The following is an 18283-nucleotide window of genomic DNA, read 5'->3' on the forward strand; positions in this document are numbered from 1 at the left end:
TGATAGTGCTTAAACTATTTGCTTAAGCATTTCTTAGGATTTCTGATCAAGGTCAATTCAAATTCCAATTTCAAGGCTAATGAATAAGAAAGTGACCTTTAAAAGGAAAAAAATACGTAAAAAATATACAAGCATTCCGGGTGGCATTATGAATCTTCAGACTTTCGATATTCTCTGTGTCTCGTGTAAGGATGAAAAAAGTTATCTATTGCTGTATAACAAACCACAACAAAGTGGAGTAGCTTGAAACAGTAACTTGTCTCTTATTGTTGTGTGGATTGGCTGGGATTCGCTGGGCAGTTCTTGCTTGGGGTTTCCTAGGAAGTACAGTCAGATGTCATCTTGGGCTGAAATCCTCTTTGCCTCTATTGTGCTGGATGTCAAGATGGTTCATTTCTGTGTTTGCTGAGGATGCTGGCTGTTATCTTATTCGGGGCTGCCAACTGGAGGGCCTGCATGTGGCCTCTTCATGTGACTTGGGCATCTCTCAGAGTGGTGGCTGGGTTCCAAAAGAAAGCATCCCAAGAGGAAATATTCCAAAAGACCAGGCTTCTTACAGCCTAGCCTCAGAAGTCCCAGAAAGTCACCTCCACAGCATCCTATTGGTTGAGCCAGTCACTGAGGCCTAGGGGGAGGGATGTGGACTCCATCTTTTGATATGAGAAGCAGCAGGCAATAAGGGAGGGAGGGAGACTGCCCATGTCACCTTAGTCTTTAGCCTCCCATCTGGCATCTCTACTTTACCCAACTGAGTTAGAAGGGGAAATAGATGATACAACTACAATAACACAAATTATTGTGTGGTGTTTCTCTATCTCTTTGGCACTCTCTCTTTCTCTGGAAACACAGCACTTCTTGAATGAATGGATAAATGAGTCTCTCCCTTTTCCTCTCTACTCTTTTTTTGCCTCCTCACCTTTCTTTTCTTCTTTTTAACTGCAGATGAAAGGTTAAAAAAAATGTTTTAAGCAGCAACATACTCTAATTAGTAAATCTTATAGTTAGTTTCTACTCAGATCTCCCATTTGATGTCTACCTGCCTGATTCAGTCATCGTCCTATCAGGGAAGGTGATAAGAATGCAAGCAAAGGAGAGAAGAGAGGGAAAAATGGGAAAGCAAAAGTAGATTATCAAAGGAAGAAGGAAAATATAAATGGGAATGGAAATAAATCAGGAGCACTGAACACCGTTAAGCCCAAATGGCTGAAAAGACAAAGGGAAAGAAGCAAATTTTTCCCTTATGATGCTGCATCCATCCTTCCTTCCTTTCCAATCTATGGCCGCCATCACCAGCCTTGTCTAACCTTATTTCTTAATGCCTGAATTTTTGCTATATCATCTTACCTAATCTCCCTGCCTAGTTTTTACACCTTAGAAATCACCAAAAATGGGACCAGCCCGGTGGTGTAGAGGTTAAGTTTGTGTGCTCCTCTTTGGCGGCCTGGGGTTTGTAGGTTCCCATTCTGGCACAGACCTATACACTGCTTATCAGGCCATGCTGTGGCAGGCGAGCCACGGATGAAATGGAGGAAGATGGGCACGGATCTTCCTCCAAGAAAAGAGAAAGAAATAAAATAAAATAGATCATCAAAAACACTCCTTTCCTCCTGGTGCTCTCAATTACAAAAAAAGAAAAGAGAACACTAAATGACTTCTGAAGGATTAAGTCCAATATAAACATTTTAAGAATTTTCATAATCTGACCTAACTTTCCTTGCCACTCTTGTTTCTCAAGTCTCCCATATGTGAAACTCTTTACTCAGCCAGAGCACTCTACTCAATGTATCCAAATACACAGAAAAATGAGACTAGATCTCACTATTACATCATGAAAAATACAAAACCTGAATCAAGGAAAATAACAGACAACAAAAATATTACATTACAGAAAGCAGTGTGGTGACATTATAAGCTTATAATTATAGCGGTTATGGTCCAGCTCACTTCTCACGAATGCAGCCTTCTCCTTTTGTCTTCTGTCCTTTGCCCTAAGGATCCTATCACCAGGAGCATTCCCTGCCGCTCTCTGCCTTCCTAAATCCTGTCTCGTCAGGACCCACAATATTAACTGACTAATTTGGAAGAAGTGTGATTAACAGAATTATTCTGGACCTGAAGTCCCTTATTAACACTACAGCATCAGATTTGATTCTCGATGGACACCAAGTCACTCAAATTCCATCTCAGTTTTTACTCTGTAGATTTGTTCAGTATACGGTTGATTAAAGGACCATTCACCCCAGTTTGGTAGATAATTCAACCAGCCTCCAATCCAAAGTTTGTATAACTTTGATTTGTAGTAATTACAAACAGTAATTACAGAAACAGTTAAAACATTCATTGCTAATATTGTAACTCTTTGGGAACCTCATATAAATGCAGTTTTAAAAAAACAGGATATTTGAAGATAGTAACATACACCGTGATTAACAAGATTTTGTGGTGAGAGTAGTTTATTGTCAGGTATAATTAAAGCTGTAGATGCTATTCTGAAAGTACAGACTTTAGGGGGCAAGGGAAGAGAGTTTTTGAAGCAAAGTACAAATTAGGAATAATTACAATGATGGTTATGGAATGTCAACATCCATTTCATCATGATGAGCTCAATCTCCTTCAAAATTCACTTGAGTCCGGGAAAGCATTAGTGTAAGACAAAAGGCAGCTTTGGGAAAAATACCTTTGAAGTATTAAGGAGTAGAGTGATTGGCAGTCAGCAAACATAAAAATGGACGAAAGAGTAAATGTCTTGATCACCTACGGAAAGTGTACACTTCAAGTATCTTATTAAAAAACCAGTTTTCTTTTTCATGTCCAATGTTGAATGCACCTGCAATTGTTGTTTTTTAATCTATTTTGATCCCCAAACTGGATATAACTAAATGTTTTATGGGAGTTTATAAAGGTGATGAAATTATAAAGAAAAGTAAGTGAAAGATTATCAGACAGGAGAGTGGAGGCTTCTGGGGTGATATCAACATTGTATGATGTGACATGAGTGGTGGATCTGTGGGTGCTCACTTCATTCTCCTTGCTTATGGTTTATGTGTGTTGCTGTTTACAAAGCAGTTATGTAGAAAATCCGCTGACACTAATACCTTCGACAGTTCATTAGCCCAAGGGTGTCTGTTATGCTTTAACCAGGGCTTTGCTCACGTTCCCTTTTGCCCACATGAAGCCAGTTGTGCATTAAGAGATGACACAAACATCTCTTGAAACAAGAGATTTCTTCTTGTTTTCTAGAAGAAATAGCGAAGCTGGTCTAGCGCTTGGTGATATTTCCAAACAGTCCTTTTGTGAATGGCCGTGAGAAGATGTCCTTCTTCAGCCAAGGATGAAGTCTTATACTTTGTATTATTTAAAGTACCTGATGCCATGCTACACAACTAGTGTGTGTGCATCCGTTCATCTGACAGATATTTATTGACTCACCTACCAGCTGACTCCCTGGGAAGCCAGAGCAGTTTGCCAACTAATATGGTTAATTGGGATTTGATAAGTGCTATAAAGACACCAGAGATTCAGCAGTTTCTCCCAGCTATCGAACTTATTTTGGCTAATGGATATCACTCTCACTCCCATTTCAATCTTACAAAGGGATGCTAGAAGAGGATTGACCAGTCAGAAGGTGGAAACTTAATAAAAATTGAAAGTCAGAGACGGGAGGGAATGAAAGCAGCAGAGGAAGAAGGAGGCAGAGACTGGACAGCCAGCAAGGCCTCAGTGCCCTGCACAGTTTAAGATGAGCCAGATATTCTTCCTGTTTCCTTGCTTGATCTTTGCTTGATCCTCCCTCTTGCCGACGCCCTCACCTGGAGGAGTCAAGCCCAGCACAGATGCCGCTGAGACAGGTCAAAGCCAGGGAAAGGTCCTGGGATCAAAACTTGGCTAAGTATGATCCAAACTTCCAAGCAGTCAGAAGTAGAAAGAGCCAGAAGATAAACCTAACCCATTTTTGAAGGGGTGCCAAAGGTGAAAAGCAGGAAAACCAAAATTACTCATCAAGTCTAAAGGGGGAGCACAGAGCCAGAAGCTGAGAGGAGAAGAGGAGTCAAGCAAGTCAGTGCCAGGTAAAAACAGAAATAGAGAGTTGAAAAGAAAAAAACAAAGCAATGCGAAATGAAGGGTCCAAGACAATAATTGGGAGCATTCCTTGGGGTTTGATAATGGATTTTATGGGTTAGCTTAAGTTAAAAGCAAAAGATGTGAGCGGGTACCTTCCTTCCTTCTGACATTATCTCCCACCTTATCAACAGTCCATTGTTACCAAGGCATTAACAACACTTACCAAACAAAGTCTAGAAGGCCTTTGGGCAGTCTTGCTAAAAACCATCTTAGTCTAGACTGATTTGGCCTTGAGGATGACCACATCTCCTCAGGACAGTTCTCCCTGGATTCCTTCATTGGCTGTTTTGGGAAATGACGCACTTGGACAAATGGTCTACCTAAATGAATGATTCAGGTCTGAGCAGCATGAGACACTGGCAGATAGGAATGCCTCCCTTAGCAGCAGAAAATTCAGCACTTACCACGTCCCATGCGGCATGCTCTCCCAGAATACTTTTAATATGATATCCCAGTGTATTTAACATTTTAAAATTACTCCATTTGGTTAAAATCAATTAGATTTTTTTGAGGATCTTGGTCTTTCTCCAGCCCAGTTTAAACCATAATTTCCTGAAGACTAGGATTATCTCGCCATGTTCTTTTTCACGTCCCCGTCGTTTCTAGTCAAGCCTCAAAACATGAAGTCTGCACTGTGGGTTCATAGCACCTCAGAGATCATCTCGATTCTCCCCATCCCACGGTGGGAAAGTAACCTCAGTCAACGTGGAGTAGAGTGTTTAGTCTCAGCCTTAAAATAAGTGTTTTCTTTTTTATTGTCTTTTCTTCCTGTCTGCTTTTCAGAGTAGAAGCAACAGTAATTTAAACTTTTCTGCTATGTGACCTACACTCCACAGGTACCTTATAATAGCTGAGCCAGGGCTTAACAAAGGAATTGGGTGTGTGTGGTATTTGTGTGAGCATGTGCTTGGGTGTATGTGGTATTTGTGTGAGCATGTGCTTGTGTGTGTGTGTCACAATCTGATTGCCGATGTGGGATGGAAGATGGGGAAGAATGTTTAGGCACTTGTGTATTTATATCAAAGAGATGGTAGGACCCACAAAAAAGAATTCATTTTTTGTGATGTTAATGTTATATTTTGGGGGAGGTTTTGGGGGAGGAAGATTTGCTTCTAAGGGGTGGACTCATATCTCTGTGTGGGGAGGCTCAGTTATAACGACAACTGAAGTCTCTCCTGGCGTTGGGATATTTCATTCTCATAGGGAGAAATGCAATGCTCATCCCTCCTCCCTCACACCCCCCCACCACTTCCTTGGTGCCCTTCCAAGGTAGGGCCCTTGGTGCTGGCTGCTCAGTCCTCCCCCAGGGGTGGCTTTCCAAGGCCAAGAGGGCCAGAGAGGGCTGCTGCCAGAGATGCTTCTGTTCTGGCTCCTTCTCACTCCCCTTCCTGTCTGCTGGGGCTTTTGGTGGCAGCACCTAGTCCTGATGGGGTTAGAGTACCACCCTGGAGTGGATGGTGTGTGCACCAGCAAGCATCCAGTCAATTCATGAGTTATCCTCTGCGTGAGCTGGGCTGTGATGTGCCGTTATCTTCCTGCTCCCATTGTACACTTCACACACCAGCTTTCTCTCCAGACAGTTGTTTGATCACTAACTACTTCGAATATCATGACCATAGGCTCATTTATTTTTTTCTGTTTTAAAGGATGGTGCTGGTGTGCACAGGGAGCAGCCACGTCAATTCACACATTTGCCAAGGTATCCGATTGTGAGCTGCCTATCAAGGTGCTGACTTTAATAAAAGCTTATTACCGTGAGCATTATTTAGCATTTATGTGGCTCCTCACAATTGTTTACCCATTATTTCTCAGCGCTCCCCTGTCCAGGTGATCAGTGTTAGCAACTCACATTGTAGAGGCAATAAATCCGGGGTCCTGGAGAGGTTTTAGTAATATCCCCAAAAGGACACAAAGTGAATAACCACAGAACAGTGACTTTCCTGGAACCCCTTGAAACTGGCCTGGACCCCTCTCCCTCTAGCATACTTGGCGAGTTCACTCCTTCCATCATCTGGTTTGCAGACCTGCACAGGGTGGGCTCTTCTCGCAGATTGCAGCTCAGATACCCTGAGGCCTTCCCTGGTGACCTTATCTACAACAGCATCCCCTCCCCAAGGCTCTATCACATTCCTGTGTTTATGGACTCCACAGAGCTTAGTGCCACCTGAAGTTATCTGTTTATGTGAAGTTGTGTGTCTTTGTGTTTGTTGTCTGTCTGCACCATTCAGGAAGGTCATCACTATGAAAATAGCAGTCTTGCCTGGGTTGTTCATTGCTGTGTCCATCCTCTTTGTTGAAAGCACCTGTCATTACAGTAGGCACTCAATAATGCTTGTTGAGAGAATGACAAAGACAGACCCTGTAAATACTGTTACTCACACGTCATTTTCTTTGCCTTTTCATCTCTTTCTGGATTTTCTGGCCATAGTCACACATACAGTCAGTTATTCTCAATTATGCTGGAGCTAATGATCCAGGCTGTGGATGGCCCAGGTCCTTGGCTTCCTTCCCTCTCTGGCTTCCTCTCCTCTGGAGATTCCTCCAGATCTTTCGGTCTTTTCTGGCCTTAGTTGAGAGGGGTCGAGAGGAGAGTAGGGCAATGAAAGTCCTCTTAGACAATTTTGCAAGTTCTAATAGCTTTTGACAGGTACAAAGTTGAAATTATTAATCTTAAGATTTATTTTTTACCTTATTTGTGGATTTAAAAAAATGCCACTGTTTTATATATGCAGTACAGTGAAAAGTGCTTTGAAGAAGTTAAAAGCACTGTATAAATGTAAGAGAGAATTATGTATGCATGTAGTCCCATTAACCTTGGTAATTGAGACTTGGTTGTAGATTTAAAATATAATTAGTTTTGATAGAACAGTAGCTCACACTTTTCTAATGGGTAGAGCCAGACAAGGCTTAGAAAACGTGCCTTTGGTAGATTTTATTTTTGAGCCATCAAATCAAGACAAAGCTTACAATCCCTTCAGAGGCTAAAAGGGTGGCAGTAGTGGTGATTTCTCATCAACAAGTCAGAATAGGCAAATGGTCTTAAATGATTGAATTTTCTTGCTTCAAATTTCAGGACAATGAGAATACAGTTTCCTCCAAAAAAATCTTAGGCTGATCTTGGAAGAAAGACCCCCTGGATCATCTAAAAATAAAGTTTTCTATTTAAAGGTTGGTTTTAATGCTCGTTATAGCCCTATGTGCTACCAGAAAATGGTTTGCCTTTTTGTTTTAAACATAAGGAATCAATGTAATGCCTTATACCTGATAACCTGTGCTGTTGTATTTGGTCCTCCCTACAACTCTGTCCATAGATATTATTGTTGCCACTTTATAGGTGAAAAAACGGAAGCAAAACCATTAAGTGCCTTCCCCAAGGTCTTAAAAGAAGTCACCAAGAAGGTGGTGTGGCTCAAGTCTCCTGACTCCAGTTTACTATTCCCCACAATAATGTTGGAAAACCACATTGGAACGGGAAGACTCATTCCAAGTACTGCTGTCACACCAGCAAGCTTCAAAGGTCAGGCAGATATTTTACTTTACGGTTAAATTGGCCACGTTTGCTCAGTGTGTACTATATCCCAGGCCCTGTGCTTTGCCCTGGGAGGATTCAGAGAAAGTAAAAGACGGATTAGACTTTCCTGGCTCTTACAAGCTGGTGGGAATGGGAGACACATACATACAAACGTGAAAGGGCAAGGGGGACAGTGCACTAAGAGAGATACACAGCTCTGTGGGAGCAGGGGAGGAGCAGTCTCTGAACACGTTCCAGGAAAGGGGTCACCTTCCATGCCAAGATGAACTTTGCATGAATAAAGATTTAAGTGAGGACAGATTGAGAAGAGTGAAGAGGGGAATGGGGTGTCGACCAAATTTCATCCACCTGCAATTTTACCTACTCAAATTTTATCTACCACGGCAAGAAGTTAGTGTCTAATATTTTAAAATTACTTTTAAATACAAGTATTTGCGTATTAGTTATATAAATAGAGGTAAACACCAGAACAACTGTGATAGAAATGGCTCAAGTGGTTTCCATGGGGAATGGAACTGGGGGGATAGGAAGGATTGGGGTTGTGAGGTGGGGGAGGGCCTGCCGTGGTTCTTTAGAAAGCCTTCAGTACTATTTGGTTTTAAAGGCACAGGTATGGATTCCTTAGATAAATATTAATTTTTCAGTGAGCCTTAAAGAATGAGCAAGGTTTCTCCAAGGAGAGGGAGGAGGTGGGTATTTCTAGCAGAGGACCCAACATTAACAGAGAGAGGCGGCAGGAGAGCAGAGGGAAAAGCAGGTAACCCATTAGGATGACTGTGGAAGACACCTCCCTGCGTGGGGACACATGAGCTGGTGCTTGATTGCAGAAGGCCTTGGATAGAAGGGCGTGCACAGACACACACACACACTCATGTGGTTGTTGGCAGGAAAGCAATAAAGGGTATTGGGCAAAGGGGTGATATGCTCAGAACTGAGCTTTACGTGCAGCAGTGGTTCTCACCTTGGAGATTACCTTGCTTGTTAAAATTGCTGGGCCCCACATCAAAGTTTCTTCTTGAGTAGGTCCAGAGTGAGGCCCGAGAATCTGCATTTCTAATAAGTTCCCAGGCAATGCTAATGCTGCTGGTCTGGGAACCACAATGTGAGAAGCAATAATAGAGTAATCTAGCAACAAGGAGAAGTCGAGACTAGAGTAGTGGGAGAATGAAGGTCAAGGTACAGTTCCACTAGGACAGAGCAGAAGGAATGGGGCCCTGATGGGGAGTGACGGTGAGAAAGTCCAGAACAGCAATCAAGAGAACAGACTGACTGCTTCAAAGGATAGAGGACCATTGGGCCATGTTCTGGGTCACACCAAATCACAAATCACTGTTAAATCTCCAGTGCTTGGGCCAAGTATGCCAAGAAGCACCTGAAATTCATTTTTAAAGCAGCAATCCTGTCTAGAAATTAAGCTGTGAGTTTTACCTTACTTTCCCTTTCTTCCCCATCTCTAACCTCATTCTCGTGCAATTTAGGTTACAAAAGCATCTTCCAGGGAGAGCATTCATATCTGCACGTGGTCAGAAAGTGTATCTGTCTGTATATATAAAATCGTATTAAAGCTGGTTTCCTTATTATTTCATTTTAGAACATCCCTGTAGCTAAATGGTGTTCAAAGTAAACATGGAGAACAGAAAGCATCCATCTCTACCTAGTGGGGCAAAAAATGACTGAATTCCCATACCATATAAATACCCCATGAAAACACAGAGGAATCCTTGTTCCACCCAGCATTCACTGAGTATCTGCCTCGTGGCAAGCACTGCGGATGTGCTTGGAAACAAAGATAAATAAAACGTGGGCCCACTCCCAGCAGTTCAACATCTAGCAGTCTTTGTCCCATGCTCTTAAATCTTGCTAAGGATTGGGTTTTGTTTGTAATAGAAATTCTAAAGCAGGGACAGAAGAAGTTATCTTTCCTAAATTGCCCACCTCTGTTGTCTAACTATTCCACTGAGGAAAACACTTGGTCCTGGTCTTGGTCCTTCGCTGAGCTCAGATATGTTTTGCTGACACACAGAGTCTGGGCAGCGTCCAGCCCCCCGTTTACTCCCTGGTCTTTAAGTCTAGTAAGTATTTTATCATTTACACCTTTCGATGTCCAAAGAGAGTGCCGCTCGGGGTTTAAAACATGTAATTTCCTTTACTACTTCCCCAAATAATGGGGTCATTTCAGGACCAGGACAGTTTGGCACTGGGACGTGTTTCCCAGCAGTACTAATAGTTCGAGAGAGGAGCAAGTGTCTTCACATCTGCAGGTCTGGGTGCCGAACTTTCTATTGTCAGTGAGAATCATGTCCCAGTGAAAATGTAGAAGTGAACCAACCCTCAAAGGGATAAGGTGACAGGGAGTGGTGTTTACTTGAGTCAGAGAGTAACTGAAAATGACTTCTGCAGCTGGAATGAAACAAAGGGTTGAAGGTCAACTTCCTCTTTGATTTTGGCTAGTCAGCAGTTCAAGCAGCCTTTTCAAATGTTTCGTGTCTGCTGACGTGTCCAACTCTATAAAAGACCCCACATCTTGCACCAACCTGTACCTCTTGGGCACTGGAGCGAAACAAAAGGAAAAATCTTCCATCTTATTAGAATTAATGAAGTCATGCCACTCACATCCGTCCACGTTACTCCACTTTGGTCACCACCATTGTGGTCCATGCTGACATCATTTCTTTCGTAGATTACTGCAGTGGCCTTCTCACTGGTCTCTCACATCCTGTTTACCCCATCCAAAGCATTCTTCACATTAAATCACTGTAATTCATTAATTCACAGTATTAATTCACAGTAATCTTTTGGAAACTCAAATAATACAACTAAAATCTGAATACCCTACACATATAAATAAATCCTAACTTAAAAATTTCCCCTGGCTCCCCATTGCTCCAAAGACTTAACTAGTTGATTTGGCCCAGAGAACTCTGCTTAATCTGTGCCTCCCACGCTTTTCCCTCTTCTTGTTGCATCACATTCCTCCCTCCTCACTCTCTCTGCTCTCATCACCCAGATTCCTCTGCCTGGAACACTTCTCCCTCCCTGCTTTGCCAAGTTGTCTCCTACTCACCTTTTACCTCTTAAGCCTTATCAGCTCCTGAGGGGTGGGTGAGGAAGACCCTCTTCTCCTTGGTTAGGCCCAATCCCCATGTTTTAAACTCCCTTGGCACCGACAACCAGCTCATGAACCCTTCATAGAATGTAACATGGGACATTTACACAATCTTGTATGATTAATTTCTGCCTGATCTCCCCTCTAGACTGTAAGATCCATGAAGGCAGGGACTCTACCTTTTTGCTTACCATTGTATTCCAGAGCCTGGCATAGTGTCTGGCACATGTTAGGTACTAAATAAATTCATTCTGAAGGAAGGAAGAATGAATGAGTGGTAAATTGATACTTCTAAAATAATAAAGAGGAGGCCTAGCATTTTAAATGAGTGATAATAATGGGTAGCACATATTAAACTTCTAGTGTTAGGTAAACACTGTTCAAAACTCTTTACTCATTCATTCCAGTTCCGAGGACCAACCCTATCAGTACACATCAGTATCTGCGCATAATAGATGAGATATGAGACTCAGGCTACTTGTGCAAGGCCAGGCAGCCAGTGTAAGGTGAAGCCTTAACAGTTGTCAATATTGTTACTCTATGTATTACTATTCTCACCTTGGTGGAGTTCCTAAGAGTGCCATCATCAAAGGGGGTGGTGTTGGGCAGGCAGAGCCCTGCCCCCAGGCCTCTGAGCGCCTTCTAAGGCTGGGCCTGGAGTGAGAGTTTGGGGGGCCAGGGGCTGTGAGGGCCTGCCCACCGTAATGGAAATGGCACATGGAGGAAAGGATCCTTCAGGCTGGGCAGTGGGGAAGGTCACTCAGGCATCCAGAAACCTTCCTCAGAACCTGTCTTTGAATTAAATCTCAACTCATATCTTCCAGAAGCCTGAGGTGAGATGTCTGGCCATGTTGCTCGTGCCGTCGCCCTCAAGAAGCCAAACAGGCTCTCAGAGTCTCTCAGGCCCTGCCCCCAGACGTGGCCCCGCCCCAGAGCATGCTGGGCAGGACCTCCCCATAGATCCCTCCCCATTGCCAATGTATTCCTCCAGAGGATTCTGAGCTCTGCTTGGTGTTTCCAGCTGTGATGAGGTAAATGTAGTCTTGGTACTCTGGAAAAGTAGATAATTAAGGCAGATAGTCCACACATGTGAAAGTGTTGCGACTTGGAAAGGGCGGGCAGATCCCAGGTTGGGAGGATTAAGGAAAGCATTGAGGGAAACCTTTCAGTATGGTGGGAAGGAAGGAGGAAAGAAGAGATGGAGGATCTCATTTTGGTTTTGGTTTTGTTTTGTTTTGAAGTTTTTATGAAGAAAAGTTCCCATCTGATGACTTCTCTGTTTCCCTCTGGTGGTCCAGCACATATGATCAATGAGCGAGGAGTGTGGACAAGGTGTAGGAAAGTGGAATTGTTTTGAGAACTTAGGCAAGCGAGTTGACTGAGAAAACAATCACAGAAGCTCCCCCGAGACAGGGCCTCTGTTTGTTGCCTCCACTGGGTGTCCCAAGTGCTTGGAAGAGCGTCTGGCACATGGTAACACAGGAGGAATGACTGGATTCTGAGGCAGTGGTGGAGCTGAGCAACAAATGTAGAACAGAAGTTTATGGGGCACAAACACACTTGTGTGATTTTATCCAAAAGGAAGCAGGCCCTTATTTGAAGGCAGTTCTAAAACAGGCAGAGTTGGATTTTGCTAGACAGGACGAATGAAAGAAGGGGGTAGGCTGTTTAGAGCAGAGCAGTATATTTAGGTTTAGGATTAAGTGATGCCCCATGAAGTTTTGCTTGGAGAGGGAGGAAATGAAGACAAAGGTTGTCAGGTGAGCAGGGGAAAGTATAGAGTGGCTTGTAGTTCCTGAATAGGTTGAGGAATTAGCATGCTGAGGGCATAAGCTGAGTGGATAAAGGGAGGAATGTCAGACTGTATTTTTTCAGAACACACAAGTGTTGCTGGTGATAAGTTCTAGGATATGGCCGTAACTGAACTGGAATGAAGGTAAAGGACTCTAAGATGAGAAGGAGCAGACAGTGAGAGATCAGATCATTGGATGGTCTATCCGGATGGATGTTGGGGCCTCTGATTGATTCCTTCCACTTTGAGTTCCTTTCCTGTCCTCCACAGAATTGGCATTTCCTCTAACTCTAACCTTCAGTCCATGGCATGACTCTGGACAAGAAGGCAGAAATGGGGTGGTGAGAGAGAGGGCTGAAGTAGACATCCATTTTGTTTTTGTTTTTATTTTGACACTCAGCATTCACTCACCTTCTAAAAATAGTCCTTCTTTTGCCCTCTGGGGATCTAACCCCATTGTCAGTTTCAGTCCATGTCAAGTGGAGTTGTTTATCACTAACGCTCTTACTTTAAAGGAGGGCATTGAAGTCAGGCTTGGCCAAAAAGATTGGTCCATGCTTTTGGCAACAGCGTTTGGTCAGGGATGGGCATGTGACCCAACTGGAGACAATAAGGCACAGTGGGACTTTTGAAGGGACTAGTGGGAGAAACAACCCATTTTTGGCTGTGCTTTTAGTTTGGAAGATGTAGCTACGAACTTGCCAGACAGACTTACAAGGTAGCCAGTCCAGAATCTAGAGCAGTGAAATGGATAGAAACTGAAACTTGATGACATCAGCTGAGCCCCAATATGAATCCTCCTGCCTGAGGGCAGCCTTACTCCCAGACCTTTTTCAGGTGCCTGAGTCAACAGATCCTGTTTTTAAAGTCAGTTGAATTGTACTTGCCATCATTTACATCCAAAGAATCCCTCACAGCGTAAGGGGGCTCTCCATCCCTGGCTCCCTCTTCTGTGCTAGCACTCTGAATATATATTACCTTCTCTGTCCTTCAGGTCGTGCCCTTCTATAAAAGAGGGTAAAGAAACCTACTTCAAAGCATTGTAAAGTTTAAATGGGATAATATACATAAAAAGCATAAATTTGTTTCACAAGATTGAAGTACAATAAGCAGTACTTAATTTTTCTAAATTAAATTAAATCTGGCTCAAAGACCCCATTTTAAAGGGTAGGAAGATATACAATAGTAGTCATTAATGGGAGCTTTTTGCCTATTTAGTTAAGTATTCACCATCAAATATGTAGGTAAGAGCCTGTGATCTTGAGTCCATCTCGGTTGCCCCTGGGATTTTCATTGCCCAAGCCCTTCAGGCCCATTGAAAGGCCAGTGGCTGCACAGCCTCTGTGCTAAGTGTGAGCAATGCCGTGTCTTGCGACAGCTCTCAAGATGATGGGGCTTGATGATTAGTCATCTCAGCATCATCACTTCATCCCTTAAAACATTGTGCTGTCTGCTAGAGGACTTCCACACAGAACCCGTCCACCTAAGGGACTCGTGTCTACATCCTGATTCTCAGGGTCTTGGAGCCACTGCTACCTTTAGGCAACTCTCCTTCTCTCACCCCAGCACTTGTGTCAACCCCTATCTCCTCTCTCCTTGGAGCAGCCAGCTAAAGTCTCCTCCCACATGAGGGTCTGGACAGGACTGTACAACAGGTGTCTCACTACTTCTCCTTGGGTTCAGGAAACATGAAAGCCATTAATAACTCCTGAACCCAGAAGCCCAGAACTTCCTGTAAGACAAATGAGGAAAGGTAACTTTTATTCCTTCTGGAGTCCCCTCAGGTGGAGGGTAGAAACAGCATTATCCTGCTTCAAATGAAGGTTGCCTCAAGCTGGGCAAGAATCCCTGCAAAGGAAAATTACCTACTCTTGTCAGCCCAACCCCCTCCCACAGTGAAGCATTGCTAAACTTGCATAATACTCAGTTCCTTCTCTACCTCCTGGCCCCCATAGAAGGAAGGAACAGACCCCGAGTCTCCTGGGAGAGATAGGGAGGCAGCCTCCACAAATCTCTGAGCTTCCACTTGGCCTCCCTAAGGAAGACCAAACGTGTCCTTGTGACCCCAGGAAAATAGCCTGATTTAGGCTCTGATCCAGGGCCAGTGGAGGTTCCAGAGGAAAGGCCTCAAGAGGAGCCCCGGGGCCAGCCCCATGGCCAAGTGGTTAAGTTCGCATGCTCCGCATTGGCGGCCCAGGGTTTCACTGGTTCGGATTCTGGGTGTGGACATGGCACTGCTCATCAGGCCACGTTGAGGCGGCATCCTACATGCCACAACTAGAGGGACCCACAACTGAAATATACAACTATGTACTGAGGGGATTTGGGGAGAAAAAAAGAAGAAGAAGATTGGCAACAGTTGTTAGCTCAGGTGCCAATCTTTAAAAAAAAAAGAGAGAGAGAGAGAAGAGCCCCTTCTCGTAGCCTTGGCCCCTTCATTGTGGCTGCAGATTAGGGCACAGTTCTGAGTGTTAATCCATGTGAAGGCTGCCTCAAGAAAGCTGATTCCCTTAGGCAGCACCTGGTACCAGAGAAATTCACAGTACCTGAAGCTGGGATCTGGGGTTCCCATACCCAAGCCACATCAAGGTACCAGTCAATTCATGCATTTTATTGGCCCTGACATTAGGTTTGGAGTGTGGGCTTGAGTGTATAAAAATTCAGGTAACCCATTCCCATCACATTCTATGTCACTGAAAATTCTTCACGCGCCACAGAATATCGTGTAAATGAGACCCCCACCCCCACCCCCACCCCCCACGTCCCCCAAGCTGCACAGCACTGATCTCTGGGTATAAGCAGCAAGCCCATGAAATCTGTTTGTAGAGAAATTCATCCTCATCTCTCCAGTCACTGTTCAGCTAATACGTTTTCCTTCTTTTGGTAAGAGTCCTGCTTTCCCATAGGAACTGGAATCTGGGAAAAAGGACAACAGTACTAGAAGCAGAACAAGAGTGTGGGATCACTCCTGGGTGGTACTGTCACCTCATTTGGACAGTTCACTACCTAGATGTGCTGAGTGTGCAAATTCTGTCTCATTGCCTCATCCAGTGTTTCTCTGAATAGAAGCAAATATCTGGGCACCAGGTATGACTTGTTTTGTGACCCCAGCCAGTAAGTCAGCCCTTATGAGCCACCACCTCTCCCTTGGTTAGAAGCTGTTTGGCAATGGGTTCATGGAAGACATCCCAGAATGGGAGCTACATGCTGAATTCCCTAGTACTGGCTTTGCCATCGATTGTGTGATTCATCCTCTCTGATGTTCAAGCTGTGAGAAGCAAATTTGAAATGATGGATGTGCTATATTAAATATATCAATAAGAGCAGAAGTTAAACCTTGCAAGCTGTAGGGTTTGCTTCCTCTATAAGCCTGGCTATCTCTATGGGAACTGAAGGTTGCTTCTTTAGGCCTGTAGTCGGGGAGCTAGAGCAGAGTGGAGATACGGTGGCGGAGTGAGGATGAGCCGTCTTGCACCTAATTTTTCCTCCCCTCTAAGTCTGAATACTGGCAGTGGCGAGGCAGGTGGTTCTAAGGGCTCCTTTCACTTTACCGTTCATGATGACCCCACACCGCCTTTACCTCCCTGCCACCTTTCCCTCCTTCTTTGGATGCTTCAATCTCTTTGATGTTTTTCTTACCAGACGTTACTCCGCTTAGCCATTAAACAGCTTTAACTTTGATGACGTGGATATGGATGAGCACAAGGATCCACTTGGTCCCTTTGGTCACTTTTGCTTCAGTGAACTCAGTGGGATGTCCAAGAAGAAACCCTTGTGTTAGGAAGAGTTCTAAGAAGGTTCCAAAGATCCCTTCTTTTGCTAGTCACACCCTTGTATAAACTGCTCCCCTTGAGTGTAAGCTGGACCTCATGATTTGCTTCTGACTAATAGGATAAGGGAAAGGTGATGGGATATCATTTCCCTCATTAGTTTACAAGATTGTGACTTGTGTCTTGCTAGCAGACTCTCTCCTGGCTTTGATGAAGCAAGCTGCCATGTTGGAGAGGCCTACATGACAAGCAACTGAAGGTTGCCTCCGGCCAACTCCAGCCAACAGCCATCCAGGAATTGAGGCTCTCAGTCCAACAGGCCTTGAGGAACTGCATCTAGCCAGCAACTATAGAAGTGAGCGAAGAAGTGTGTATTTCCCCAGTCAAGCCTTCAGCTGAGACCCCAGCCCCAGCTGACACCTTAATTGCAGCCTTGTGAGAGACCTTGGAGCAGAGAACCCAGGTAGGCCTTGCCTACATTCCTCACCAACAGAAACTATGAATTAATAAATACTTGGTTTTTTAAGCCACTAACTTTTGGGGTATTTGTTATATAGTAACTAACACACCCCTAAATTACTGTAACCTTTGTGTAAGATGCAGCATGGCTGGGAAGGCAGGCACCAAATGAGAGGACAACCTCCTTGACAACATTCCTGGAGATACTGTCTTCAATCTCGAAGACTATCCCAAGTTCTCTTAGCTGCAGTGGTATCATTGTGCTCCCCCCAGCCCTGATTAGTCTCCAGGAGGTGAGGCCTAGGTAAGGTAGTGCTGGGTGGAGTGGATGGCCAGGATGTGGGGTGTTAATCTGTCTGGAAGGGACATTGTGAGCTCGAAGTGACCCTCAGGGATCATGAGGAGTGATGATAAGGTCATTCTTCCCCTCCTCATTTTTTCCTTCCTTTTCCACTCACTCCACCATTCCTTTTTCCCTACTTGTTTTCTCCTTTTGCCCCAAATTCTGGGTGGCTGCCCGACGACCATTCCTACAAATGATAGCCAGGTGATCTCTTGGTCTTGCAATAATCCTACCAAGCTGGGCCTCCTGAGGAAGTTTCGCTCGGGAGCGGCTCCTCCCATTCCTTGAGGTGTCCTCACATGCAGGGAGACCTCATTGTTGAGCTCAGAATGTGTCTTCCAGACAGATTAACACCCCACATATAACAGATTCTACAGCGGGACCCACCCAGTTCCTGGACCCTGCCCTGGCCACTCCAGTGTCCACAATCGCAAAACCCATCCATACACACACCTGCACTGACTGCTCACCTGTGAGATACTCAGGAATCAGCAACTTTTTCTAAATGAAGGTAAGTTACCGTTTTCAGGAAAAGATTCATATCTCTGGTCCTTTTCAGAGCTGCAAGGTCTCTCCTCCCGTCTGCTCCAGGAAGGGTAGAGGAAGGGGAAGGGTGAACTGCTCCCCATTTCCGTTAGGGTCAGCTGAGGCGTGGGGACGTGGCCCACCACCCAGACCTCCTGAGGGAGAGAAAGGCTCTTAGGAGCAGGTGACATTCATTCCTCACCACGAGATCCAAGAGCAACATTTCCCCCTGCCACTCACCTCAGGGCCTAAACACCCCCACACTTCCAATTCCAAAACTTTCTGAGGCAACAAGGGGAAATTCTGGCTGTATCCTTCCAGAGGAACGCATCCCACCCCGCAGCTGTGTATAGTTCAGGATAGTGAGGGAGCAGATGGAAAGACAAGTTGAGCCAAGTTCTGGACTTGAAGGGTTTTTCTCATTTTGAAAAGGCCCGGAAGTTTTTAGAGTAAACTTTTTGTACTTTTTATGAAAAAGTAAAGTGTTTTAAGTACAGGACATCTGAATAAGGTCAAATACAGGACCCAAGATAAAACTGAGAAAGCCACTGTCAGGCCCCCTACAAGGGACTGGTCATCTTGCAGAAACCGAAAGAGGAAATCAGTCAGAGCTGACTTCCCTCCTTCCTTTCCC

General features: G+C 44.4%; 1 long non-coding RNA gene across 3 annotated transcripts in view; it reads left to right on the forward strand.

Annotated features, from left to right (window-relative positions):
* The window catches only part of LOC138921498 (uncharacterized), a 71456-nt gene that overhangs the window by 16194 nt on the left and 36979 nt on the right, over positions 1 to 18283 (forward strand). For all 3 annotated transcript variants that reach the window (XR_011434132.1, XR_011434133.1, XR_011434134.1), the window contains exons 5-7: positions 7196 to 7290; positions 7457 to 7639; positions 16516 to 16785. This is a non-coding gene — a long non-coding RNA (uncharacterized lncRNA). The remainder of the gene's footprint in view (positions 1 to 7195; positions 7291 to 7456; positions 7640 to 16515; positions 16786 to 18283) is intronic.

This window comes from Equus caballus, chromosome 30, assembly GCF_041296265.1.
Source record: "Equus caballus isolate H_3958 breed thoroughbred chromosome 30, TB-T2T, whole genome shotgun sequence".
Taxonomy (NCBI): Eukaryota; Metazoa; Chordata; class Mammalia; order Perissodactyla; family Equidae; genus Equus; species Equus caballus.